The following is a 26,757-nucleotide window of genomic DNA, read 5'->3' as shown; positions in this document are numbered from 1 at the left end:
CACCAGCCTTCTGGTTAGCAGTCAAGTGCCTTAGGCACTACGCTACCAGAGCTCCCCAGATTTCTGTAGAATGTCACTATTTCCACTTCTGTGATGTTGATTATTTGGATTTCCCACCTTTACAATTCTTCTTAATAACTTTCTAAGTTGAATACTTAATTGTCCAACTCATATCTATATAAAATGGGTTAGAATAATTTGTAGATTGATCTTGGAACATTCCAAATATAACTGAGACATCAAACTTTCGCAGTAATGATTATGTACCTGCCTTCTCCCAAACTAAATTGTGATCACTAAAATGTGATCTCCGTTTTAGTTCTTTTATTAGCAAGGCACTTAAAAAGAATTCTAGGAGAAAGAAAATCTATAAGCATTTGGCAATTCCATCTACAACTGTTGCTTATTGTTTCAATATTACATATCTAAGTGGGAGTTTCTTCCTTGGGCAACTTTACAGTCTTGTTGAGCCCCATGTTTAGTTCGATTTGAGGGCTATTCTTTCATAAAGCCCTAGGCTTAATGCCCTTGTTAATCTTAAAAAGTGCTAGAGGGTATAATTTCCTAAATATCCATTTGACCAGTGATTCTGATAGAAACAGCAGGATAGACCTGAAATTCAGAGAGCTAGATCCAGGTAGGTAATGGTAAACAAGGAGTCCTGGTGATGCAGTGGTTAAGCACTCAGCTGCTGACTGAGAGGTCAGCACTTCCACCTACCAGCAAGCTCTGTAGGAGAAGGACCTGGTGGTCTGCTCATATAAAGATTTCAGGCTGGGAAACCCTAAAGGGCAGCTCCACTCTGTCCTGCAGGGTTGCTGTGAGTCGGAATTGATTTAATGGCACACAGCAACAATAGTAAACAAGGAAATCCTGCACTCACTTCTGGAAGTGACTAAAAAACATCTTAAGAAGGTGCATATTTCTTCACACTTACACACTGAGTAAACATGTACTTAATGAATATGAACCAGGAGTTGTGCTATGTGCCAAGGATGAAAAGTTGAACAAAACACAGTCTTAACCCTCAAAACACTCAAAGTCTAGTAGATAAGCCAGACATAAGAGCAAATATATAATATGAATATGTACAAGGTATTTTGGGAGTATAGAGGAACTTTTTTGTAGTTAGTCTACGTGAGGGTCAAGGGAAGGGCTTGAAAGAGGAGTTGACACACAGAAAGATGAATTAGAATTTTACTCTCTCTGTTCAAAGATTTTTATATTAGTGGCATTCCTAGTCTATTGGATTACAGGTATTTGCTATTCTTTAGAAAAGGGTATTGGTGTTTAAAACCTTACAGTTACACATCTGGAATGAAGGATCAGTGGTTGAGAAATTGTGGAGGAGAGAAAAAAATTGAGGGAGCTGGCTAGCTAACATAATTTTGTGTTATCTGATTCAGTGCAACCGACTTAGACGGACAGATGCAAAGAAGTTACTTTGTCATGATTCATCCCAGTACTGGCATATGCGTACAGCCAGATAATGAAGCAGAATTTACATCTCCTTTTGGATGTGTAACATGTAGAAAACTATCGTTAATTTAACTAATAAAGTAAAATAGTTTTTGAGCACCATGTATTCTTAGTGAATGAGTGCTTATCTATGCAAGAATAATTTTTCAAAATTCAAAACAAGTATCACCTCTAGGAAGCCTTGCCTCTCCTCATCTTTCCCTTGCCTCAGCCTGGGTTAAAATGTATGTTTTACATAATTTGTTGTTGTTGTTAGGTGTCGTTGAGTTGGTTTCGATTCATAGCAACCTTATGTGCAACAGAATGAACCACTGCCCTGTCTTGCACCATCCTAACAATCATTGTTATGCTTAAGCTCATTGTTGCAGCTACTCTGTTAATCCATCTCATTGAGAGTCTTCCTCTTTTTCGCTGACCCTCTGCATTTCCAAACACGATGTCTCTCCAGGGACTGGTTCTTTCTGATAACATGTCCAAAGTACACGAGACAAAGTCTCACCATCCTCTCACATCTAAGGAGCATTCTGGCCGTACTTTTGCCAGATTCGTTCATTTTTGCAGTTCATGGTATATTCAGTATTCTTCACCAACACCATAATTCAAAGGCATCAGTTCTTTAGTCGTCCATATTCATTGTCGATTTTTGCATGTTCCCGTAATATACCTGTACTAATTTATATTAGTGGCATTCATTACATTGTATGATTATTATCCTGCTAAATTGTCAGCTCCCTGAGGGCAAGGAACTATGCTTACAATCCCATTGCTTTACATGTTGTTGTTGTTATGTGCCGTGGAGTCGGACCCGACTCATAGCAACCCCTCCTTGGGTTTCTGAGGCTGTATCACTATGGAAGTAGATTGCCCCATCTTCCTTCCGAGGAGTGGCTGGTGGGTTTGAACCACCAGCCTTCTGGTTAGCAGTCAAGTGCCTTAGCCACTATGCTACCAGAGCTCCTTTGCTTTATATAGTGGCTTAAAAAAAAAAAAGAAAAAAAGTAAGTGCTATATTAATAAATAATCTCTAAAAGGCTTATTGAAAAGTAATAGATTAAAAACAGAACATATTGGATGGTAGTAAGAGCATTGGAAATGTTGCTGTGTCCCTCTCATTGTGTGATCCCTCAGTTACTGACAGGACTATGCAGAATGAACTGAAACTCTCCAGACTGGGTACATTATCTTCTGCTGGTCCTGTAGAGAATATCTTGGCCTATGCTCATGCACCCCAGGCAACCCCTGGCCATCTAGCAAAAGGCTTGAATACCAGCCCAGATGAGTTCATCCAGTGGTTCCAGAATTTCTTTTGCAGACTCACCAAGTCTCTGTGGTACCCCAGAAGTTAGCCTCCCTTGTTCAGTCATTCTGGGATAGTTTTGAGTCTTCTTGCAATGGTGGTAGCATTGATTAAAATAAACTTGTTCATGAGACCAGAGTGATAAATTGGCTGCACTGCGAGATAAGCCAAATAGCCAGGCAAGTTCCATCGAGCACTATGAGAATTAACAATACAAAGTACAATAGCATTAATTTACTTCCACCTATTAGAGCTATTTGAATGCCTTTGTGGCACATAGGAGCAATAGCACATCAGTGCCCTCCATGCTGAGCTGCAGCCTCTTGGACAAAGTTGCTTCGTCAAGGAAAGTTACATAAGATGATGTAGCACAGTAAACCACCAATATTAACCACAAATAGGTGGTTTAGTGGGTATCTCTTGTTCTGACCAGTGGACCCAGAAGATAAATATCTTGTTTTGTCCATCCAATATAGGTGCTGCTTTAGATGATCTAATTCTAGAAAACTTGCTCTCAGACATTGAATTAACCCAGACTTCAAACAGTTCTTTTCTGTTTAACCCCTTGCTGAGAATTTATATTTCCACCCCAGATATATTGAATTAGAATCTACATTTTAACAATATGTATTGTGGATATGTAAGAATCAACTGGGGATTTGTTGAAATGTAGATTCTGATTCAGTATATATGGGGTGGAAGTGCAAATTCTCAGCAGGAGATTGAACCACAATGAACCAGTTGGATTTCCTGAATTTAACTAGTATAGTGCCAGGTTGGTAGTCAGCCAGCTATCAGTGCTAAAGAATGAGTTGCTTCCTTTGAAAAAGTTCCTGAGGTGAAAATGTTTCTCACATCAGTGTACATGGTACAAAGTGTTAAATCAGGCATAGCACACTATTTCTAGCAGTGTTCGGAGTAGCTGCAGTTTCCTAGGAATTGCTGACAGTGCCTGAGCTACAGAGGTTGAATGTAACATATACATAGCACTGTATTAAAGTTTCCATACTCATTACCAGTGTTCATACACGTGAATTCTGTTGCCTGTTTATGGTGGCTTTTGGACTTAATGCCCTTAGGTACAGTGTTTAAGGTCACTGCAGACTTCCGCTACTGTGCTGACAGATACTTGTTAGCCTTAATATTCAAGTGATAGTTTTCCACATTACTTAATCTTTGCCAAGAGTTAATTGACTTAAAGTACTTATTAACAGCAGGCTCTCTTCACCTGCACCTTCCATCTCAGTAATTAACCATATTCATAGTGGCTGACCCTTAATTCTAGACTACTCAATGGTTCATGCCGGGCTGAAGCCTAGCTGACCATGTTACTCTAACCCTATACTTCTTTGCGATCCAGCAAATATAGCCCAGGTGTGGGGTCTGCACAGGATCATACAAGGAGTGTTAATTCCCAGCTGCTACCCTAGAGGAGCAAATGTGGGTTCTGCAGAAGTAGCTAATAAAACAGATAGACATGTTATGGTCAGGGTACTAAAACTTTCAGAGAGCATTCATGCCAGATTTTCATATAATTTTCCCAAAATTTCTTTATTTCCTTTGTGCAAAATTTTCCTTCCAGTACTTTTAAAGGAAGTGTCTTGCCATCCTAAACATCTCAGGTCAAGGGCTTAATTAATGCTTTAAAATAAAGGTTCCAAAACACCAGGAGAGTTTGTCATTTTCTCCCTGGTTTGTTTTGTGAAGAGGGAGGAGAGAAGGTGAGGAGGAACCCCTCCTGTTCCATGATTACATCCTACCCACTCATTTTCTCCTTTTCTCCTCTGCTTTTGATTTTTAGTGGCGGTCTTAACAGAATGTCAAGATCAATTTGCAGCATGGTTTAACTCAAGGTTTGCGTTCTGCCAGCAGCAATTGTCCCTGCAAACAATACCGTGTGTTCTTGTAACTTCAGAAGCTTTTAGAAGGATCATGGCAAGGGCAGCATCTAATGACTTTATTAGTGTAGGGTTTCAAAATGGGCTCAGTAATTGTTCATATCTTTTTGTCAGCAAGTCATAATTACTGCTCAGTATTGTCCAAGGGTGCACTTGTGAATAGTTTCCTAACAGTACTGAAAGGAAAAGAAAAGGAGAAAGGATAAAAGGTGATGGCCTCTTTCATCGAGAACAAGCCAGTCTGTATATAGATGATGGCTAAACTGTTTATAATACATTCTTCACTATTTTTAAAATAGAAGAGTATCCTTTTAAAAATGTTCTTTGAGATAATTTTAAATTATCATTTTACAAGCCTTTTTTTCCACTCTGATTTGGATACTTCCCTCACTACAATTTATTACTATATTATAACTGCCTGGTGGTACATGCATTGCAGCTCAGTCAAAGCATTTGCATAAAAAATACTAAATAAGCAAATCTTTTTTTACATTAATCTGATTGATGCTGTTCAGGAAATATACACTTAAATCAGATGCAATTGCCAGTAAGCAGTCTATTTGAAAACTGTTGTTTGAAAAGAACAATGAAAAGGTGATACGGTTGACAAACTAGTACAAAAGAATAACATGATAAGTTATCAAATCCTATTTTCTTTATGCACTAGATCTTTCTTCTTGGCCTATTAGTTGTCTTTTTTGGTCTTTCTCCTTAACACTCTGTGCTTTGAACAGGTATCTTGATTGTGAGTCACAGTATTAAAAGAATCATTGTCTTTTAAGATGTATAAAGGTTTTATGTATGTACCAAGCCTTTTCTCCCTATGGTGTTCTTATGTGTAGTTATTTGCAAATATGCACTCCTTAGCTAGTTATCCTTGTGTTTTAGGATATACAGATTCAAGTAAATATGATTGCCAGAAATACTGATCCAGGTTTTATATGGATTATAAAATTTGAGTTATCTAATGAAACAAATTCTAAAAATAAGGTATTTCTAAAATGAAATATCTCTTTTAGCTGTTTGATTTTAATATAACCCATCATGTCTTTTGCTTTTCTTCTTGCCTGAAAGTGAAAAGGTCTCATGAAATTTTGTTTCCTAAAACTGCTCTGCATTAATAATTTTTATGTCCATGATTGTTTCTGAAGAATTTTTACTAATCATATCACCTGTACTGTTTACGTTGGTAGAGATTCTTCTTCTTCTATAAACATTGGTAGTAAAATAGAGAAATTATAAAAGAAACATTAATTCCATCAAATAAAACCAGGTGTGGAAATTAGAACTAGTTTCTTAATTTTTTCCCAGTATTTCCCAGTATTGTCAGTATGTATAGATACTGTCAATCTGCAAAGAAGTTTTAGTGCCCAGTAATTTTGGTGATAAAATCTGCCAAATATACCACCAAAAATTTTAAAAGTAACTGTTAGTCTGGAATTAGGGAGTGAGATAAATCCAGTTTCTTTTATGTTTAGGCAATTCATTAGGAAATGTATTTGGTATCTTTTCTTCAACCATGTTTGTATCTCTGAACTTTATTACATTTTGGTAATAGAGAAGAATAATAAATAATTTTCTATTATTTGCAAGCAAAAGATAACTATAGGGATTTTTTAAAGCCATCTATCAACTTATCTACTGTTAGCTAACTCAGCCTATAGCCACAGAAACAATTTAAAGAATTCTCCTAAGCAGTTTCCTTTCATGTACCTTTGCTTTCCTCAATCCATGATCAGCACCAAAATCTTCTATGGCATATTTTTCTACCCACCTCAACTAAGGAAGGGATGAGACAAGCAGACATGGAGAGAAAGAAAGTTTTGAGCTTTGTTTATCTCAATCTGAGAAAATATGTTACCCAGTCCTAGCTCCAAATGAGATATCAGAGGCCCTGAGCAGCTCCCAAAAAAGTTGCTGAACAACCACAGCAACAAAACTTTCTTATGTGGCTATTATGAAAGATTCACCTCTCAAGCTACAGAGCAGACATCAACGAAGATGGAATCTGAACCCATGCTTGCAGAGCACAGTGGATTAGCAGTCCATCGCCTGAACCTCTGGTGGCGTAGTGCCTAAGGCATTTGACTGCTAACCAGAAGGCTGGCAGTTCAAACCCACCAGCTACTCCTCGAAAGGAGGGTTGGGCAATTTACTTCCGTAGAGATACCACCTCGGAAACCTAAGGAGGGGTCTCTATGGGTCAGATCCGACTCCCAGCAGTGAGTTTGGTTTGGTTTGGTATTATGAAAGATATGTAAGGATTAACTTATTATTAGCTCTTAAAGCAAAGCCTATACATGCTTAAATATAAGGAAGGTTGGGCAATCCTACTTCCGTAGTGATACTGCCTCGGAAACCCAAGGAGGGGTCGCTAAGAGTCGGGGCCGACTCGACGGCATATAACAACAACAACAACAGTTGCTATTCATGAAAGACATTATTGGTACAACTGTTTCCTCAATGTATAAGCAGTCAGACGTCAATCATAACATGTAGAGCAAATAAGAGTGAGGTTCAGTCAGGCTGGGAGTATGAAAAGGTGATATTAGGCAAATGATATACCATTTCTAGGCCTTTTTTTCCCCCATCCATGAAAATAGAAGGTTGGCCTATTTGACCTGAGACCTTTGACCTTTTATCTCTAAAATCTGTGATTTTCTGATGCCTTAGACAGAACTGTTTTCAATAGACAAGTGAGAGTGAAGCAAGACTTCATTTTAAAAATAAATTTTAATAAAATTAATGAAGTGATTGTGCTGTCAAAAGAGACCCTACAATGGTCTTACTAGCTTTTTATTATCTAGTCAGTGTTATCTCAGAGGGTAATAGCTAAGAAAGCCACAGTGGTTTTCTGCCCCTTCACATATCCATTCACTGTCTTCCAAGCCTTACCGTTGGTAACAGAGGCATCTGTTGAGAGAATATTAATAGCTAAGAGCAAGACTATCACTACTGCTTTTAAAGGAACAAAATACATCAATAATAACAACATTAATTGAGTACCTACTATTCGCCAGACACTATTATCTATGAACTCATTTAATCTTTACTGACATATATTGCTTCATTTAATCCTTTTTATATGGAAACTATTTTTGGCTTGGAGATGTTCTGTAATTTACACAAGGCTTGCAAATCATTGTACCAGGTAAAAATAACAAATCTGCTTATGCTTTTCTGGTATATAATGCTGCTTGTTCCATGCCCTTCTCATGTCAGATGATTTAGCAACAAAATTGTATTGAATAATTAATATATGCAAAGCCCTATGGGGGATACAAGGAGCTCTGGTAATATAGTGGGTAAGGCATTTAGCTGCTAACCAGAAGATCAGCAGTTCAAACCCACCAGCAGCTCCATGAGAGGAAGATGAGACAATCTACTTCCATAAAGATTTACCGCCTTGAACACCCAATGGGGGTCACTATGACTCAGAATCAACTCAACAGCAGTGGTTTGTGGGGAATATAACAGACATATATGACATGGATCTTTGGTTCAGGAAACAAATAAGCATGAAATTCCTCAAACCTTACGTTTGGGAGTTAGAAGCATCTTTAGTCAGTAGTCCAACTCCGTCATGCACTTTTGAGATGCTTAAGTGATGCTGCTCCAATCTCTACCTGAATACTGCCAGTAGCAGGGAAATGAAAGCCACAAAAGATAGCATATTTTTGATCTGCTTTAAAAGCTAGAAAGGTCTTTGTTACAGTGCTCCTTCCTATAAAGAGCTTTCTGCAACTTTCTTCCTTTTGGTCATAGTTCTGACTTGGGATTACCTGCAATAAGCCTAACTTCTCTTCTGCATTACATACTGCCCTTTATAAGTTAAACTGTAGCCATCTTGTTTGACCTAGTTTTCTGCTTTTCTTATCAAGTATATTTAGTTCTGTGTACTTTGGTTTGGTTTGGTACTGTTCCTTATATGTTAGGATATCTAGGCCGACTTCTTTCCAAAGGTGCCCAGAATTGAGCATAGTGCTTCCCAAGGTGATCTGCCTGGTGCTATGTATAATTCTATTTTGGAATTTTATTATTGGCATCTGTTGAACTCAGAAATTGACTAAAACTCCCTTCTGTTTTCCAACTAAGTTGTTATTAAACCAACCTCTACCATTCTTTACTAATGTAATTGATTGAAAAGATATTTTAGAGCTGGTATGCTGCCCATTAAGAGCATTGCTTTTCTCGCCCAAGTTTTATCACTCATGAATGCAACCTAAATTCCTTATTATCTTTACTCCTGTCATCAATCTTGATGATCTCTGTGTTCCTAGACATCTCCAACTCTGGATGATTTTTTTTTTCTTCCCTTCTTTATCACACTTCAATATTGTCATCAAAAAACCAAAACCCACTGCCATTGAGTCGATTGTGACTCATAGCAACTCCCTTTGGGTTCTAACACTATAAATCTTTATGGAAGTAGATTGCCTCAACTTCCTTCTACAGAGTGACTGGTGGGTTTGAACCACTGACTTTCTGGTCAGCAGCCAAATGCCTTACCCACTACACCACCAGAGCTCCTTATATGGTCATTAGTAGAACCTATATTACCTCATAATACCTTGCAAACACCTTACTCTGACCATCTTTAAGCAAATGTCCTGTCATTCCCACTCATTTGTTCAAGTATCATAGGTACTACAATTTTTTCATCTCATCGTGCCCTCCCACCTATGGACCCTACCACTTTCTCCCCCTCTACCCATTCTCCTGTTTCTTGTATTTATTTCCCTTCTTATCCTATTTAGATTTCAAGATCCATTATTAACACTTCCATGTTTTTATGTATGGTGTGAGACATGGATCCTGTTTCATTTTTAGGCATATGGAAACCCAGTTTTCCCAGCACCATTTATTGAAGAGACTCCTTCTGCATCGGATGGATTTAGCACTCTTGTCAAAAATCTGTTGACCGTAGATGTGTGGGCTTATTTCTGGACTCTCAATTCTACTCCATTGTTCTATGTATTTGTTATTATACCAGTACCAGTCTTTTTTTATTACTGTGGCTGTATAGTATGTTTCAAAATCAGGAAGTATGAGTCTTCCTACTTTTTTCTTCTCTTTCAACATTGTTTTAGGGGCCTCTTGCCATTCCATGGAGCTCTGGTGGTACAATGCCTAAGGCATTTGACTGCTAACCAGAAGGTTGGCAGTTTAAACCCACCAGCCACTCTACAGAAGGAAGATGGGGCAATGTACTTCTATAAAGATTTACCATCTTGGAAACCTAATGGGAGTCACTATGAGTTGGAATCAGCTTGATGTCAGTGGGTTTGGTTTTTTGATTTTCCATTCCATACAAAGTTGAGGACTGGTTTTTCCATTTTCCATTTCTGTAAAGAAGGCTGTTGGAATTTTGATCAGGATTGCATTGAATCTATAGATTGTTTGGATGGTATTGACATCTTAACAATATTAAGGCTTCCAATCCATGAATATGGGACATAGTTTCATTTATTTAAGTCTTCTTTAATTTCTTTCAACAATGTTTTATAGTTTTCATTGTATGAGTCCTTCATGTCCCTAGTTAGATTTATTCCTAGGTATTTTATTCTCTTAGATGCTATTGTAAACAGAATTCTTTCCCTAATTTCTCTTTCATATTTCTCATTGCTAATTTTTGTTGTTGACCTTATACCCTACAACTTTCTTGGGGACTCTTTGGGATTTTCTACATATTGGGTCATATCATCTGCAAGTAGAGATAATTTTACTTCTTTTCCTGAATACCTTTTATTTCTTTTCCTTGTCTTACTGCTCTGGCTAGGACTTCTAATATAATATTGAATAGAAGTGGTAGCAGTGGGCGCCTTTGCCTTGTTCCTGATTTCAAGGGGAAAGATCTCAGTCTTTCTCCATTAAGCACTTCCTTGTCATAGCTTCAATTCCCTCACCTCTGTCTCCCTGCATTGCATTCACTTTTGCTGAATTAAACTATTTACCTTTTTTGTGCCTGGACTTATGTAGCTAACACTAGAGAATATCACACTGACTGTATGTGTGTGTGTGTGTGTGTGTTAATAAACAAACTTGAACACAGTAATGCTGAGTAATCCTTTTGTGGTTCTCTAGTTAGTGCACTTTCCCTGAGTAAGCTGTCTATTTCGTACCTACTCCTCGTTCACCAAACATGTCGTACTCCCCCTCTCCCTTCCTAGCAGTACTAACAAGCTGATTGAGAAAGCAGAAGTCATCAGAAAGACAAATGCCCCCATTTTTCTATCCTTTAGGTCTCAGTATAAATGTCTCCTCTTCAGAAAGGCCTGAAAATCCTTCTTAGAGAAGGGTGCCCTACCATCATTCTATTTCATAGCATCACCTAGAACTTTCCATAATATGTCATTATTTTTGATTATTTTAAAACTTATTTTCTAATTCTTCACTAGAATGTAAGCTTCATATGGGCACAAATTATCTTTTCTCACTTTTGTTTTTTACTACAATACCAACTGCCATCATATTGATTCTAACTCATAGCAACCCTATATGACAGAGTAGAACTGCCCCCATAGAGTTCCCAAGGCTGTAAATTCTTACAGAAGCAGACTGCCACATCCTTCTCTTATAGAATGGCAGGTGAGTTCATACTGACACACTTTTGGTTAGCAGCTGAGCACTTTAGCCACTGTGCCACCAGGGATCCTTCTTACTACAGTACTCAATAATCATTTCTTGGATGTTTTAAAAATGCAATGTAACATAATAGTTAGGAGTATGATTGAGCTTTTGATTTAGTCAGACCAAGGTTGGAATTGTAGCTATGCCATTAGTAGTGTGACCATGAGCAAGTTGCTTAACCCCTCTAAACTGCAGTTTCCATTCAGAAAATGGGAATAAAACTACATTCTTCATAGTTATTATTAGAACTTAGTATTACTCTACACGTTCAACTCCCTGGTGACAAATAAATTTACCTAACTTAATCTACATCTCTTTATCTTATTGTGAAGAATACCTTGAAACATCTTGTCATTTCCCTTTCTGAAGTCCAGATAGTATAAGCATTTGGAATTCTCATGAGTTCCCAGTGTAGTTACTTCATGGTTAATTGGACATCGTGTATTCTTAATGACCCTTGCTGGATCCTCATCATCATCACTACTATATTCTTTCTAAGTGTTCATAAACCATTTGTCTACATGAGTTTTCTAGAATTCTAAATTTGAGGTCAAATTTGTCAATGTGTACTTTAAAAAAAATCAAAGTATTATCTTTAAGCGTGTGAATTTCTCAAATAGTCATGTCTGTCGTTATTCATTCTAGTTATTGATTGCCCCTTTCATTGTGCCATCTATTCATTTATTTATTCAAAACTAGTATCCATTAAACAGTGACTGTGTACCATGTAGGAGTCCTGGTGGTGCAGTGGTTATAGTGCTCTGCTGCTAACCAAAAGTTTGGCGGTTCCAACCCACCAGCCCCTCTACTGGAGAAAAATGTAAGGATTATAACCTTGAAGGGAGTTCTGGTGGCATAGTGCGTAAGGCATTTGACTACTAACCAGAAAGCTGGTAGTTCAAACCCACCAGCCACGCCTTGGAAGGAAGACTGGGCAATCTACTTCTGTAGAGATACTGCCTCAGAAACCCAAGGAGGGGTTGCTGTGAGTCAGAAATGACTCAACAGCAGTTAGTTTAGGTTTTTTCTGTTTTGTTTTGTTTTCGTTTTTCTCTTTTTATAGTTTGAAGACCCTGTGAGGCAATTCTACTCTGTTCTGCAGGGTTGATATGAATCAACTTAGCAGCATCAACTCAATAGCAGTGGGTTTAGTTTTTTGGTTTTATATACCATATACTGTGCTTTAATTGGAAAAACATTCTTGTTCTCCTTATTTTCTCTCCTATAATGTCTTTTTTTTTCCATCTAGCTTATACAGTTTGCCTCCTTAAAAAATAGATATAATGGCTATTCAAGAGTAAATGCAATATAAAACAGGAAAATAAAATTAGAGGAAAACATATTAAAAGTGACAAATAGATGATTATTTATGAACACTTGGGTTGACTTAAGTTTTGTAGCTAAATACTAAATTTAACTCTTTAATTTTGGCATCTAAAGGAGAAAAAGGTAATGTGATAGGCATATACTTATTCGTTTATCTGAACATTTGATACATATTTATTGCGTTTTCAGTGTATGCCAGGTACTATGCCCTGGAGTTTTACAGTTTACAGTCCTCATTATCTGGTAAAAGGAAGCCTAATAGTTCATCTCAAGATTTCCTGGCACTAAATTCAAGGGGGAATTTTATTACATGATATTCTATTTGAAGGTAATTAGGATATGTAATCAACAATTATCTTCTGTTGTTTTGCAGAAGACAAGTAAATAGATATTTCTTACATCAATCCCCTGTAAAAGCAGAGGGGTTTAAATTAAATCTTTTTTCAGTAATGGTAATTCTCTACGGAGCTTAGGTGATATGGTCCTTAAATATTCCTTTTTGATGACCTAACTCATAAATAGGTATAGAGCTTAAAGGAAAAGCCTACACAATCAATATGTCCATTCACTTCTCTGTCAAGCGTTAGCTGTGTCAAGTGAACCTTTATCAAGTATTGAGTTGCAATTTTTGCTTGGAAGCTTTGATAAGTAACTAAAGTGATATTATTCTGTGCTATTGGTAATCTATCTTTTAAAGACTTCCCTACTATTTATGATATTTCTACTTAATATTCTCCTACTTTTTTTTTTTTTTACTTTTATTGTGGTGAAAACATACACAATAAGACATTTGCCAGCATAACAACTTCCACATTTACAGTTCAGGAACATTGATTACATTTTTCATGTTGTGCCACCATTATTACTATCCTTTTCCAAAATATTCCACAAACTATTGGCATAAACTCAGTGACCCCCAAACAAAACTTTCCCCTCCCCCCCCCACCCCTGGTAAACACTAATAATTTGTGGTTTCTGTATATATATATATTTTTTTTTTCCAACCTATCTAGAAATTTTCCCTCCCCTCCCCTGCCCCGCCCCCTGTTGTTGTTGTTGTTATGTGCCGTCGAGTCGGCCCCGACTCATAGCGACCCCTCCTTGGGTTTCCGAGGCAGTATCACTACGGAAGTAGGATTGCCCAACCTTCCTTCCGAGGAGTGGCTGGTGGGTTTGAACCGCCAGCCTTCTGGTTAGCAGGCAAGTGTCTTAGCCACTATGCCCCGCCCCCTAGGTAACCAAAAAAGAAAGTTACTTTCTATGTATAAACCTTACCTTGACGTTTTACAATAGTGGACTAATACATTTGCTTTTCTGTGATTGACTTATATCACCCAGCATAATATCCTCCAGGTTCATCCATGTTATGCGGTGTTTTGCAGACTCTCCATTATTCTTTAGGGTTGTATAGTATTCCATTGTGTGTATGTACCATAGTTTGTTTATCCATTCCTCAGCTGATGGGCACTTAGGTTGGTTTCATCTCTTTGCTATTGTGAATAATGCTTACGAACATGGGTATGCATATTGTTCTACTTCTTTATCTGTTAGGGTGATAGTTCTTTTCAAATTCATGGGGAAATTATGTATAAATATCAAGGTCCCAAGGGGAAATGACCAACCCTGAGGTAAATGATGCTAGAAAACTTTTATGTAATAATAAAATCACAATTTCCAAATTTTGCAGCTGGAAAAAAATCAGCATGAAAACTATATGTCTATTTCAAATCTCTAGAGTAGGGCATGACCTTATAGTAATGCTGATGCATGTTCTAGAAGTTACACAGCAAGTTACACAGTTGTTGTTGTTATGTGCCATGGAGTCAGACCCGACTCATAGCAATCCCTCCTTGGGTTTCCGAGGCAGTATCTCTACAAAAGTAGATTGTCCAACCTTCCTTCCGAGGAGTGGCTAGTGGGTTTGAACCACCAGCTTTCTGGTTAGCAGTCAAGTGCTTTAGGCTTGCATGGGGCTAAGCATGACTCTTTGTTTAGTGGTTCAAGTCTGAGATTGCTGCTATAACTTACTTTAGGGAAACATTTCTCAACATCCTTAATTTTAGGAGGGAAAAGAAAAAAAATTTACTCAGAAGGATAAAGAAATAATATTTCTTAATCCACAGACCAATTCCAAATCAATATCTTCATTTTATAGATGGAGAAGAAGCTATGGCTCAGAGGTATTAAATTATCCAAAGAAATAATTAGTAAGTGACAAAAATAGGTTTGTTTGACTCTATAGGCTTTGTTCTTCCACAATACAATGATGCTTGCAATAATTCCTACTTTCTCTAATATGTTACTATTTTGATATTTTATACCTCTTCTGAGTCACATTTCCCATCAATGGGTAGTGACAAGATGAAATTATGTAAAAACTGCAGTGTACTGAAAATTGGGAGGGAAGGGTAGAGTCATGAATATGGATCAACATCTGTTTATTTCAAAGAGGATCTACCTATTGGGGTAGAAGCACAGTAAAGAGGCCTTGGAGTCCATGATAATTCACGCCGACTGTTTTTCAGTGTAACTGATTTGGGAAGTAGTTGGAAGAGGAAAAAGAGGTTTGTGTGGTCAACACCATCACATAAGAGACAAAGGTTGCTGAAGCATCAGTTGGCCCTCCCATTTATAAGGTGATGGGAATACAGAGGTAAATAAGAAATAGTTCCTCTCCTCCTAACAGCTGTCCAGTAGCACAATCTTGGAACATAAAGTTCTCCCTGATTTCTGAGCCCTCATTCCCTAGTCTGATATCCTTCAGCACTTAATCTGAACCACTAAATCTAAACCTCAGTTATGTACCCCATTATGTTTATTGTTTGGAGGCCTTGATTTATGTAACCCAAAGGATCCTTCCTGTTTAAGGACCACAACCATGTCTTAGCTTGTCATATATTTAGTAAATCCACAATAAATATTTATTAATTGGTGAAAGACAGAACACAGAAGAAATGTTATATTGTATTTGTTAGGAATTCCCTCTCTTATACCGTGCCCAGAAAATGAATCTTCTACTTTACATTGCTGGAGATAAAAATTCCACATTTGATAAGAGATGGGATTAGATACTCTCTATTATCCCTTCTAACTAAGATTCTATAATGTTAGATTTTAAAAAATAATAAACTTGCCCATATATTGAAAAATGTTCATGTACTTAAAATAAATGTTTATGTTCTTACTAGCAGTGAGGGGAAAAAAAAAGACAGCCAATTATCTACTTACAATTATCATCCCTCCAAAAAATTAGTATAAATTAGTCTCTTATGAATAAGCCAGAGCCCTGTCATTAAACTGTCAGCAGCTCAAAGCTTTTTCATTTGAGTGATTTCTGGATGACAGTAAAGAAGTATATTAAGAAGTTATTTGCCTTTTTTTTTTTTTTAATACTACTAATCTACTGAGATAGTTTAACAGTTTGCTATTACTGGGAAGTCTAAGCTCAGACAAGTGGCAAGTGCTTTTTAAATTAAATCACCCCCAAATCTCATCCTATGTTTTCTTAAAGTTACCTTTAGTCTGACTGTGTTTGCTTTTGAACTGATTGTTTCCATGTGTCTTTGATTTTCTTCACTGTTGTTTGTTCTAGACAGGGAAAGACCAGAAGTTGCCCCTTAGATGGTTGTTCACAAGCTTTGAAGACCCCAGTCACTAGTCGCCAAAGCAGGATGTAGAACATTTTCTTTGTGGACTGGGTTGTGCCAGTAGACCTGGATATCCCCTGAGACTATGGTGCTGAGCTCCCGGGGGCAGTGACTCATTCCCTCAGCGTGTTTGGTTATGGCTAAGAAGTTTTCTTTCCTTTGCCTCCTGTATGCTCTGTTATATTCATGGATATATTTGCAGTGTATGTAGGAATATCCTCTCTTAAACTTATATATATATTTGTGGGTATAGTCCCACTTTCCTTCCCACACCTGTTCAACTTGTATGTCTGTCTCTGTCTGCTTGTAGAGTATTGTTATTACTGTTATTGCAGGACTGTGTGTAATAGTGTTTACCTTTGTTGCCTTTAGCTCTTGTGCTCCTTCCAGTGTCTTCCTTTGCTTTGATCACTTTTTTTGCTGACGTCTCCATTATTGTATATTGCCTTCCCCTTCATCCAAGTTGACAGATGTGATTATTGTTATATTAAAACTTTGAGATTTCATGTAATTTGTCTTTTTATGGAATGGAATTATTATCTTTACTTTCACATTTTGTTTTTATTTCATGATTAGCCAATACATTCATGTTTATCAAAATTTGAAAAGGATAAAACCCCATTTGGGTGTCCAAGGCAGTAAATCTTTACAGGATTAGATTGTCCCATCTTCCTTCCATGAAGCACCTGGTGGGTTTGAACAGCCAGGCTTCTGGTTAGCAGTCAAATGCCTTAGGCACTGTGCTACCAGAGTTCCTTTATCAATTTAAAAAGGATACAATGTATATAATAAAAGGTCTCCTTTTTTTATTCATATCTCTAAATTACCCTCCCCAGAAAAAAATGTTATAAGCTTCTTATTATTTATCCTTCTAGACATTATTTTATATATAAACAAGCAAATATATTTTTCCCATTTTTATATAAATAGTGCATACCCTTTTGACACCTTGCTTTTTCTGATACCATTGTATCTTAAATATATTCCACATCAGTTCATAAAGAGCTCTTTCTATTTTATGGCTACATAATATTTCTTTCAGTTTATAAAATATTGTTGTTTAACCTGGCTGTGTTGGATGGACATTTGGGTTATGTCTACTCTTCTGCTGTTAAAAATACTGCAGTAATTAACCATGTATATAGGGGCTTTCCATGTGAAAATACATCTATAAGATAAATTCCCAGTTGTAGAATTAGAAGGTTAAGAGTATGCATGTATTTGGAATTTTAATTGATATTGACAAATTATGTACAATAAGGAGCTCCTAGTGGCACAGTGATTAAGCATTCAGATACTAAATGGAAAGGTCAGGAGTTCTAACCTACCAGTGGGTCCAGAGTATTAAAGACCTGGCAGTCTGCTCCTGTAAAGATTACAGTTTAGGAAGCCCCATGGGGTAATTCTACTCTGTCCTCTAGGTTTGCTATGAGTTGATAACACAGCAACAGCAGTGTACGATTGATATGCTTCAGCAGATGGGTACAACACTGGAAGCACCTGCTCATCTGTGTCAAGAAATTTTAAAGAAGCTACCTGGCTATCCCAAAGAAAGGCAGTCAAGCAAAATGTAGAAATTACCAACCAATATCATTAATTTAGTATGCTAGCAAAATTTTGCTGAAAATAATTTGAAAAACAATTGCAGTTATGCACTGCCAAAAGTTCATACCAGATTCAGAAGAGGATGTGGAACAAGGATATCATTGCTGAGGTCAGGTGGATCTTGACTGAAAGCAGAAAATACCAGGAAGACATTTACCTATGTTTTATTGACTACATGAAAGTATTCAACTACATGGGTCATAACAAATTATGGATAACACTACAAAGAATAGAAATTTCAGAATACTAATTGTGTTCGTGAAGAACCTATCAGTGAATCAAAAGACAGTTCAAACAGAACAAGGGGATACTGCATGGTTTAAAATTGAAAAAAGTGTGTAGTAGAGTTGTGTCTTTTCATCTTACTCAATCTGTGTGCAGCAAATAATGAGTAAAGCTGGACTATATGAAGAAGAATACAGCATCAGGATTGGAGGAAGACTCGTTAACAACCTTCAGTATGCAGATACACAACCTTACTTGCTACAAATGAAGAAAACTTGAAGCAATTACTGATGAAGGTCAAAGACTATACAGTCTTCCATATGGATTATGCCAGAACATGAAGAAAATGAAAATCCTCACAATTGGACCAATAAACACCATTATGATAAATGAAGACAAAATTGAAGTTGTCAACAATTTCATTCTACTTGGATCAACAATCAATGTCCATGGAAGCAGCAGTCAAGAAATTATCAATCTATTGTATTGCTGCAAGAGACCTGCTTAAACAGCAGTGATATCACTTTCATCACCAAGATGTACCTGTCTTCCAGCCATGGTCTTTTCATTCACCTCAAGTGCATGTGAATGCTGGACAGTAACAAAGGAAGACAGAAGAATTGATATATTTGAATTGTGGTGTTGGCAAAGAATATTACGTAAGGAAGACTGGGCAACCTACTTCCGTAGAGATACTGTCTCAGAAACCCAAGAAGGGGTCGCTATGAGTCAGATTCAACTTGATGGCAGTGAGTTTGGTTTGGTTGGTTTAGGAGCTCTGGTAGTGTAGTGCCTAAGGCATTTGACTGCTAATGAGAAGGCTGGCGGTTCAAACTCACCAGCCACTCCTAGGAAGGAAGACTGGGCAATCTACTTCCATAGTGATGCCACCTCAGAAACCCAAGGAGAGGCCTCTATGAGTTGGATCCGACTTGGCAGAAGTGAAATGGATGTCCAAAGAATGAACAAATCAATTCTTAGAAGAAATATAACCAGGATGCTCCTTAGAACCAAAGATGGTGAGACTTTTAGCTCATGTACCTGGGGTAGATCATCAGGAAAAAAAAAAAAAAACATCACTGGAAAGGACATCATGTTTGGTAAAGTAGTTAGTGTTTCCCAACTTAGTCATATAGCCTCTTCACTTGATATCGTTTGAACTAAAAGTTTAGGATTGCTTCCAAACACCAAAAGCACCCTCAGAGGACAAGATCAGTGACATTAACAGAAAATCTTGACAAAGAGGATTGACCCAATAGCTACAACAATGTACCCAAACATACCAGTGATCTTGATGATAGCAGAACAGGCAACATTTCACCCTGTTGTACATAAAGTCACCATTGCTGGAGCTGACTCCATTCCCCCATAAACTTAGCAATGCAAGATGTTATCAGTTTTTTTATTTTTATTTTTACTAATGTGAGAAGTGGGAAAAAGGTTGTTTTTTTTTTTTTTTAATGTAGTTTTATTTGGGAGTTAGCTCATTATGACTTATTATGAGTATCTTTTCACCTGCTTAAGGAGCTCGGGTGGTGCAGTGCCTGAGGCATTTGACTGCTAATCAGAAAGTTGGCGGTTCAAACCCATCAGCTGCTCTGTGAGAGGAAGATGTAGCAATCTACTTCTATAAAGATTTACCACCTTAGAAACCCAAAGAGGGTCACTATGAGTTGGAGTCAACTCCATGGCAGTGAGTTTGGTTTGGTTTAGATGAGCTTTTAGCTTTTTTCTTTTTCTGGGAGTTGTCTTGTTGTTGTTATGTACCTTCAAGTCAGACCCGACTCATAGTGACCCGTCCTTGGGTTTCAGAGATGGTATCACTAGGTAAGTAGATTGCCCAATCTTTCTTCCAAGGTGTGGCTGGTGGGTTTGAACAGTCAGCCTTCTGGTTAGCAGTCATTGTTTTTTGATCTTTTTCTTATTGATTTCTAGGAATTCTCATATACATCTTATATTAGGAAAGTTAACCCTTTCTCTGGGATGTGAAATTCAGATATTCTGGGTTTTTTTTTTTTTTTAACCTTGTTATAGTGTTACTTATGATTTTGAAATAGTCAAATTTATCAATATCATCTTTTATGGTTCATACTGCTTCAGTCATTGTAGTCTTCATGTTACATTTCAAAATATGCCAGGTATTTTCCAACTTCAAGGTCTTCATATTTGCTATTCTGTTGGCCTGGAATTCTCTTTCCTGAAATAAGTCACTCTCACTCAACTCCTTTCTTTTGAGTGTCTTATCAGATCTTTTCAGTGAGACTTCCTTTAACCACTCTATTTTATATTGCAACTTTCCCTTCTTTGCTTTTTTTCTTCCATCATTGGGAAGTATTTGTCTCACCTCAGATTTAGCTCACCCATGCAAATGAAGCAAGTGGGGATTTACCTCTTCACAGTGGTCACCTTCAGAGAGTAGATACTTGGTCCAGCGAAGCTGTCATTGTATAATACATTTTGAGACAACTTTTTAAGAACCACCTTCAGAGACTGCTTAAAGCCTTACAAGGAAAGCAGCCCTGCATCCTGAAAGATTTCTCAAGTGGTCCCTTAACCACTTGCATCAGAATCATCTGAGGGAGAGATGGTAGGAGGTGTTTAAAAGTTGTTTCCTGGGTCTTATCTCAGATCTACTGAATCGGAATCTCTCTGGTTGTGTGCCTGAGGAATTTGCCTTTTAAATGAACTCCCTAGCCCGCTAAAGCTGGAGGATCACTGCCTTTATAGTCAGTGTTCCCCAGCTTAGTCATATACCCTCTTTACCTGACTAAGTTTGACCTAAGGACTTAGGACTGCTTCCAGAAATCAAAACCTCAAAGGACAAAGGGGCATGTGCCAGGAATGCTGAAGATCCCAGTGGGAACCCCAGAAATGAGCTGAACAATGGGCATGTAGGTTGTGGGAGTAGTAATGTGATAGGACACAAAGCTTATTGGCTGGCCTGGCTGTCATATGCTAGCAAGTTGGTAAGTTTCACCTCACTATGTAAAAGGACCTTGGCTTTAATTTCCCAGTAAAGGGAAAAGAGAATTGTGTGTTGGCTGGATAAGTAGATAATACCTAAGGTCTTTTTTCTTAAGTTCTGGTATTTCTTTCCATCTGCATAAATGTGACTGTACGAATGAATATGTATAAGGAATGAGGCTTATTATTATAGCAGAAACTGCCGGTTGGTCTGTTTTAAACCAAGGTGGCTTCAAAAGAAGTAGTACAGGGTCAGGACCTATAGTTAAGGAAGTATGTACAGAAAACTTGCTTCAAACTATTAAGGAATATTAGAGAAGTTCCATAGCACTGTTAAACGTGAATTTCTTCTACCCACTAACCTCGAATTTGGAGAAATAATTTACAAATAATCAGCAAGACATGTCATGTGTTTAATGGCTCAAGGATAAGCAGTTAGAAAATATGATAATGATTCTTGGTTTTAAATTAACTAACACTATTTAACATAAATGTATTAAAAAGAAAAACAGTGATTTTCGTTTTATATCCACATTTAAATGTATGAAGGGCACTCTGGGGATATAGTGGTTAAGACACTTGGCTGTTAACCAAAAGGTCAGTGATTCAAATCCACTAGCCTCTCTGTCCAAGAAAGATGAGGCAGTCTGCTTTCATAAAGATTTACAGCTTTGGAAACCCAATGGAGGTTGCTGTGAGTCAGAATCGACTTGATGGGTGTTTTTTTTTTTGTTTTTTTGTGGGGGTTGGGGAAGTGGGTTTAAAAAATATATGAAGTTTAAGATACGTGTTATTTCCACTTTATATCTGAGGCCCCTTTAAAGTTACAGAAACCAAAGCCATCACTATAAAGTCAATTCTGACTCATGGCATCCCTATAGGACAGAGTAGAACTGCCCCGTAGGGTTTCCAAGGTTATAATCCTTACAGAAGCAGACTGCCACATCTTCCTCCTGTGGAGCCACTTGTGGGTTCAAACCGCTGACCTTTTAGTTAGCAGCCGAGATCTGTGCCACCAGAGCTCCTTAAACTTAAAGAAGTAACATTGTAATATAATAATCAGGAATCCTTAAATAGAATAGTTTGCAGTTTTGTTGCTTCTATTTTTGCGCCACCTTTTATACAATAAGGAGCTCTTGTGGCGAAGGTGCTTAAGGCATTTGACTACTAACCAGAAGGTCAGCAGTTCAAACCCACCAGCCACTCCAGTCCGCGGAAGGAAGATGGGACACTCTAAAGATTTACCACTTCGGAAACCCAATGGGGTCACTGTGAGTCAGAATCAACTTGATGGCAGTGAGTTTGCTTTTTTTGGCTTGGTATACAGTAGGTAGGCGATAAGAGTTTGTAGTATTTCATCCTCCTTCCCCTAAAATTGCTAGGTTCCTTTTAGTATATATGTGTCATGCTGAAGTACAGCCTTAGTAAAAGTCAATTACTCATGTAATTATGACTTTGTTTGAAAGAAACTAAACTATATGCTGTTTTGAATTAAAATTAGATTACTTTTTCTCAGATCTGATTCATTAGTAATCCTGGTTCCCATTAGCAAGATAGAAAAGATAAATTCTTCAGAGACTGAAAATTTTACTAATGATTAATATATGCTAGCCATCAAATAAATATTCTGTTTTATTTTCCTCTCTAAAATTTAGATTAAAGCCATTTTTTATCTTCCCATTTTTAGCTGTCTAATAGCAACAACTGGTAAATATAGGCTACTGATTATATTTTGTGTATTCAGTGAAGCTAAAGATCAGACTTTCTACTCCTAACCACCACAACCATCCCCTTTCTCCACTACCCCAATCCCTTCCACCACCAATGTACTGCTTAATTATACCTAGTTTGTGAGTAATAGTTTTCTTTGATTCATTTTTTTCAGCACTTCCTTATTTTTTCCCTCCCTCCCTCCTTCCCTTTAGTGGGGACATTTATTCTTTGTCTTCAAATTTGTCATGTTGGCTTGCGGTTTTGAGGGTTTATTTGACAACTTGTTATTTCCCTCCTCAGATGGGTCTGTGATGGGTGAATTGTTTGATGTATCCAAATCTTTTCTAATTAGAAAACAAAGCCATTTCATTTTGTCACAAAATAGTTGTCATTTCTTTCCTCTTTGGGTTTGAGATTTTAGGGGTCCCTCATGATATCTAACTGATGAGTGCCATGTACAGTTAGGCTGACAACTTTGGTGCTGCCCCTGGATGCACTGGCAAATATTTTTCTCTTCAAAAGGAAGAAAATACTACAATTAGGAGAATCACACTTTCTCTCTGAAAACAATTTGTTTTTCCCTTGTCTGTTTTTGTTCTAAATGTTTTGACTGAATTTGTTGCCCCTGGTAGTGTGTTGTGTATGGTGACTTTGCTGTGTGATGTTCACAACTTGATATTTTGTGAAGTGCTACCTGAAGCCCTTGAACATTATAATGGAAGGAACTGACATTGTAATTTGGTGCTATTTGTAATTTGGTGCAGTCCATCAACCCTATAGGAGCTCTGGTGGCGTAGTGCCTAAGGCATTTGACTGCTATTCATAAGGCTGGCTGTTCAAACCCACCAGCCACTCCTCGGAAGGAAGATGGGGCAATCTACTTCCGTAGTGATACTGCCTCAGAAACCCAAGGAGGGGTTGCTATGAGTTGGGTCCGACTCGACAGCAGTGCATTTGGTTTGGCATTGAACCTATAGCCTCATCAAGATCACAGCTTGAAAATCTCAAAATAAACATGATTCAGGTCTCAGGAAGATTAATCGGATTAATTAAAATTTTAACAAAGTTTATATTTGATTAGAACAAATTATGAGGTAAGGCCACTAGAAAGTGTCAGCTAGCAAGGGGCAAGGTTGTAGTCATTGCTTGGTCACAGCCAGCTACCCAGAGGGACCGAGTAGTTGAACCTGTGGGCTCGGGACCATAGTCGCAGAGGACATCAAGCTCAATTGGCATAACGTATTACACAAAACATTGTTCCACCTCCTACTGTGGCGAGTAGCGACTGGGATCTTAAAAGCTTGCAAGCTGCCATCTAGACGCAACGATGGGTCTCTCCTCATCCAGAGTCAAGAAGAATGAAGAAAACCAAAAATTCATGGAAACAATTAGTCCTAGCAACTGGTACACTATCTGCTCTGCAGCCTATACAACTATGAGACCAGAAGAACTAGATGGTACCCGACTACTACTGTCAACCACTTGGAAGAGGATCTATGTAGGAGATCCTGGATAGACAGGGAGAACAATGTGGAACAAAACTCAAAATCATTTGGAAAAAAAAGGGGTGGGGGGGGAACCAGGTTCGCTGGCCTGATAGAGCCTGATGGAACCACTGAGACTATAGCCCCTAGCTGCCCTTCAGGTCTGGAATTGAACACATGCCTGTAGCTTCCAGCCAAACAATAGACAGGCATATGAATTGAACATTTACCTGAGGTAGATACACTCCTTGGAGAGAACAAGCATGGGAGAAAGAAGGGCTGCTTATGCACAGAGAGATAGCTCAGAGGGCAGGAATTCATGGAGGGATGGACACAGGGAAGAGGTAACTATCGGGGGGAGGTAGGATGGGAGATGTTGCATTGTGGTAAATTGTGGTCAATATCATGAGACAGTGTATGTGAACTGCTGTATGGAGAGTGTATTTGCTCTGTAAATTTTCACCCAAATCACAATAAAAAGGAAAAAAAAAAAAAGAGTCAGCTGGCTGTGTGAACCCCGTATATTTCATAACTCCATCTAGAAAATTAGAGTGATTTGCCAGTACCTGGTAGAAAACAGATCACTTTGTTGTATTCTCTAGTTAACTGAATGACTATGTGCCTTTGAAGAATGTGTATCTCTTGAATATGCTTTGTGTAGTTTTGAAATCTGTGTTACATATTATTTTAAACCCAAAAGATACCTACATTTTTTAATTATTTTCCTTTCTGGCTCGTGTTAACAAAAAAGATAATTTGGGAAGTATAGTTTCCAGGAAATTGTCTTGATATTAAATTCTGAAAACTACTGAGCCTTATAGACCCTTTCTTCCTTCCTTTTTTTCTTTCTTCCTTTGTTTTTTTCTTCCTTCCTTTCTCTCTTTTTACCTTTTTTTAGAGTGTTGGGTGGGTATCTCATTCTGTTCAACTAGTATTTAACATCACTTGTGAGGCTAGTGCTGTGATGGGCATCTACTGTGTGATATCCACTTAATCCATTGGTGTGAAAGCAACAAGGATTTATTTTCTCCCTTTTGTAGGAAATGGCATTCCAACTGTTTTTTGACATCTTTAATTTCAGAGGTTGCCAATGAACAGATTAGGGTCAAGACTGACTTCAAATATTTTAGTAAGAAGAAGAAAGAAAAATGAGATCCTAACTTTCTAGTCTCCTGATGTACACATCCCCATTCATGAGCTGAAGTTATATGGGTATGAAATTTGGTATGGAGGCTTAGGCTGCTTGAGCACCTTTTATCCCATAATAGTTGTGGAATGTGGAGATCTGAATTTTCATGGGGGCACTGAAATCATGGCCAACAATGGATTTCTTAAGGCCTTGTCATTTCAAATAGCCACGAAGTCTGGTTATTGCTGTTCTAAATGTATATATGAACCTGCCTCCCAGTGAACTTATTGCAGTGGTGTTAACTTGTCTTGACACTCTTGCTGACAGTTCTAGTGGCCCTTAACAAGGTCTAGTTTCTGTAGTCACAGCACAGGTTTTGAAGAGGAGTCAGCCTAAATATCTGGGATGACTTTCTATAGTCAAAAAATATATTGGCTTTAAAAATTAAGAGGTTTGATTCTGTTTTGAATTTGGTTATCAAATGAATCTGAGCACATGACATTTTAATGCCGTTTGTCTTTTCAAATAGATTTACCTTCTTAATGCATGTGACGACAGGACTTTGCTCATCAGCTAGAACATACATTTCAGAGGAGTTGTTACCTAAAATATTATCATAAGGCATAAGAAAACACACGATTTAAGTTGCCTTTCATGAACATAATTAAGAATTAATAAGCCAGTACGAGTGGCTAGTCCCCAGAATTTCCACTGTTTTGCCTTTTGTGACCTGTGTTATTAAAAGTCCATTATTTTTACAGACTTTATTAAATTGGATCTTATTAAAGCATTCTGTATTTGCATTTGGTCTTTCATAATTCATTATTATTATGACATTTACTTTTTACCATCAGATCTGAAAACATATCATAAGCTACCCTTTTCTCTTGAAAGAAATGCTAATTTCAAACAGTCCTCTAATAGAAGAGAAAAGCTTTATCAGTTTTTTCATTTATTCCAGATCGTGTTAAGAATACTAATGCTAGACTTCAGTATGCTAATATCTCTGAGCTTTTTTTGGTCAAAAGCTTAGAATTATTATTTTTATCCCATACTAAGTATGAAACTAGAAGACCTGCTACTGCTGGAGAAAACACTATTCTAAAGTGTAATTCTTGATTCTAAAGACTTGTGAAAATGTTTTCATTGCTAAATCCAGTTTCTTAGGATGCTACTACTTAATTTATCTTTGTACCATACCATATTGTTTATCCTATTTAAGAAATTCTCTCTTCTTGAAATTCATTTGGTGTTCTTATAGCTATCGCTATAGTGTGCAATGTTTAAGAATTCTATGCTGTCAGCCCCAGACAGCATTTACGATGTGTTTCCTACTTTTTTGTATGATAAACATTTATGA

General features: G+C 37.5%; 1 protein-coding gene across 1 annotated transcript in view; it reads left to right on the top strand.

Moving 5' to 3' along the window:
- Positions 1–26,757, top strand: part of FAF1 (Fas associated factor 1) — a 734,611-nt gene that overhangs the window by 531,475 nt on the left and 176,379 nt on the right. The gene's annotated exons all lie outside the window — the stretch shown is intronic.

The sequence above is a fragment of the Orycteropus afer genome, unplaced genomic scaffold (genome assembly GCF_000298275.1).
Source record: "Orycteropus afer afer isolate SDZICR_OR568_19922 unplaced genomic scaffold, OryAfe1.0 scaffold00145, whole genome shotgun sequence".
Lineage (NCBI taxonomy): Eukaryota > Metazoa > Chordata > Mammalia > Tubulidentata > Orycteropodidae > Orycteropus > Orycteropus afer.
The sequence above is the reverse complement of the archived record's forward strand: the minus strand, read 5'-3'. Positions and strand labels throughout refer to the sequence as shown.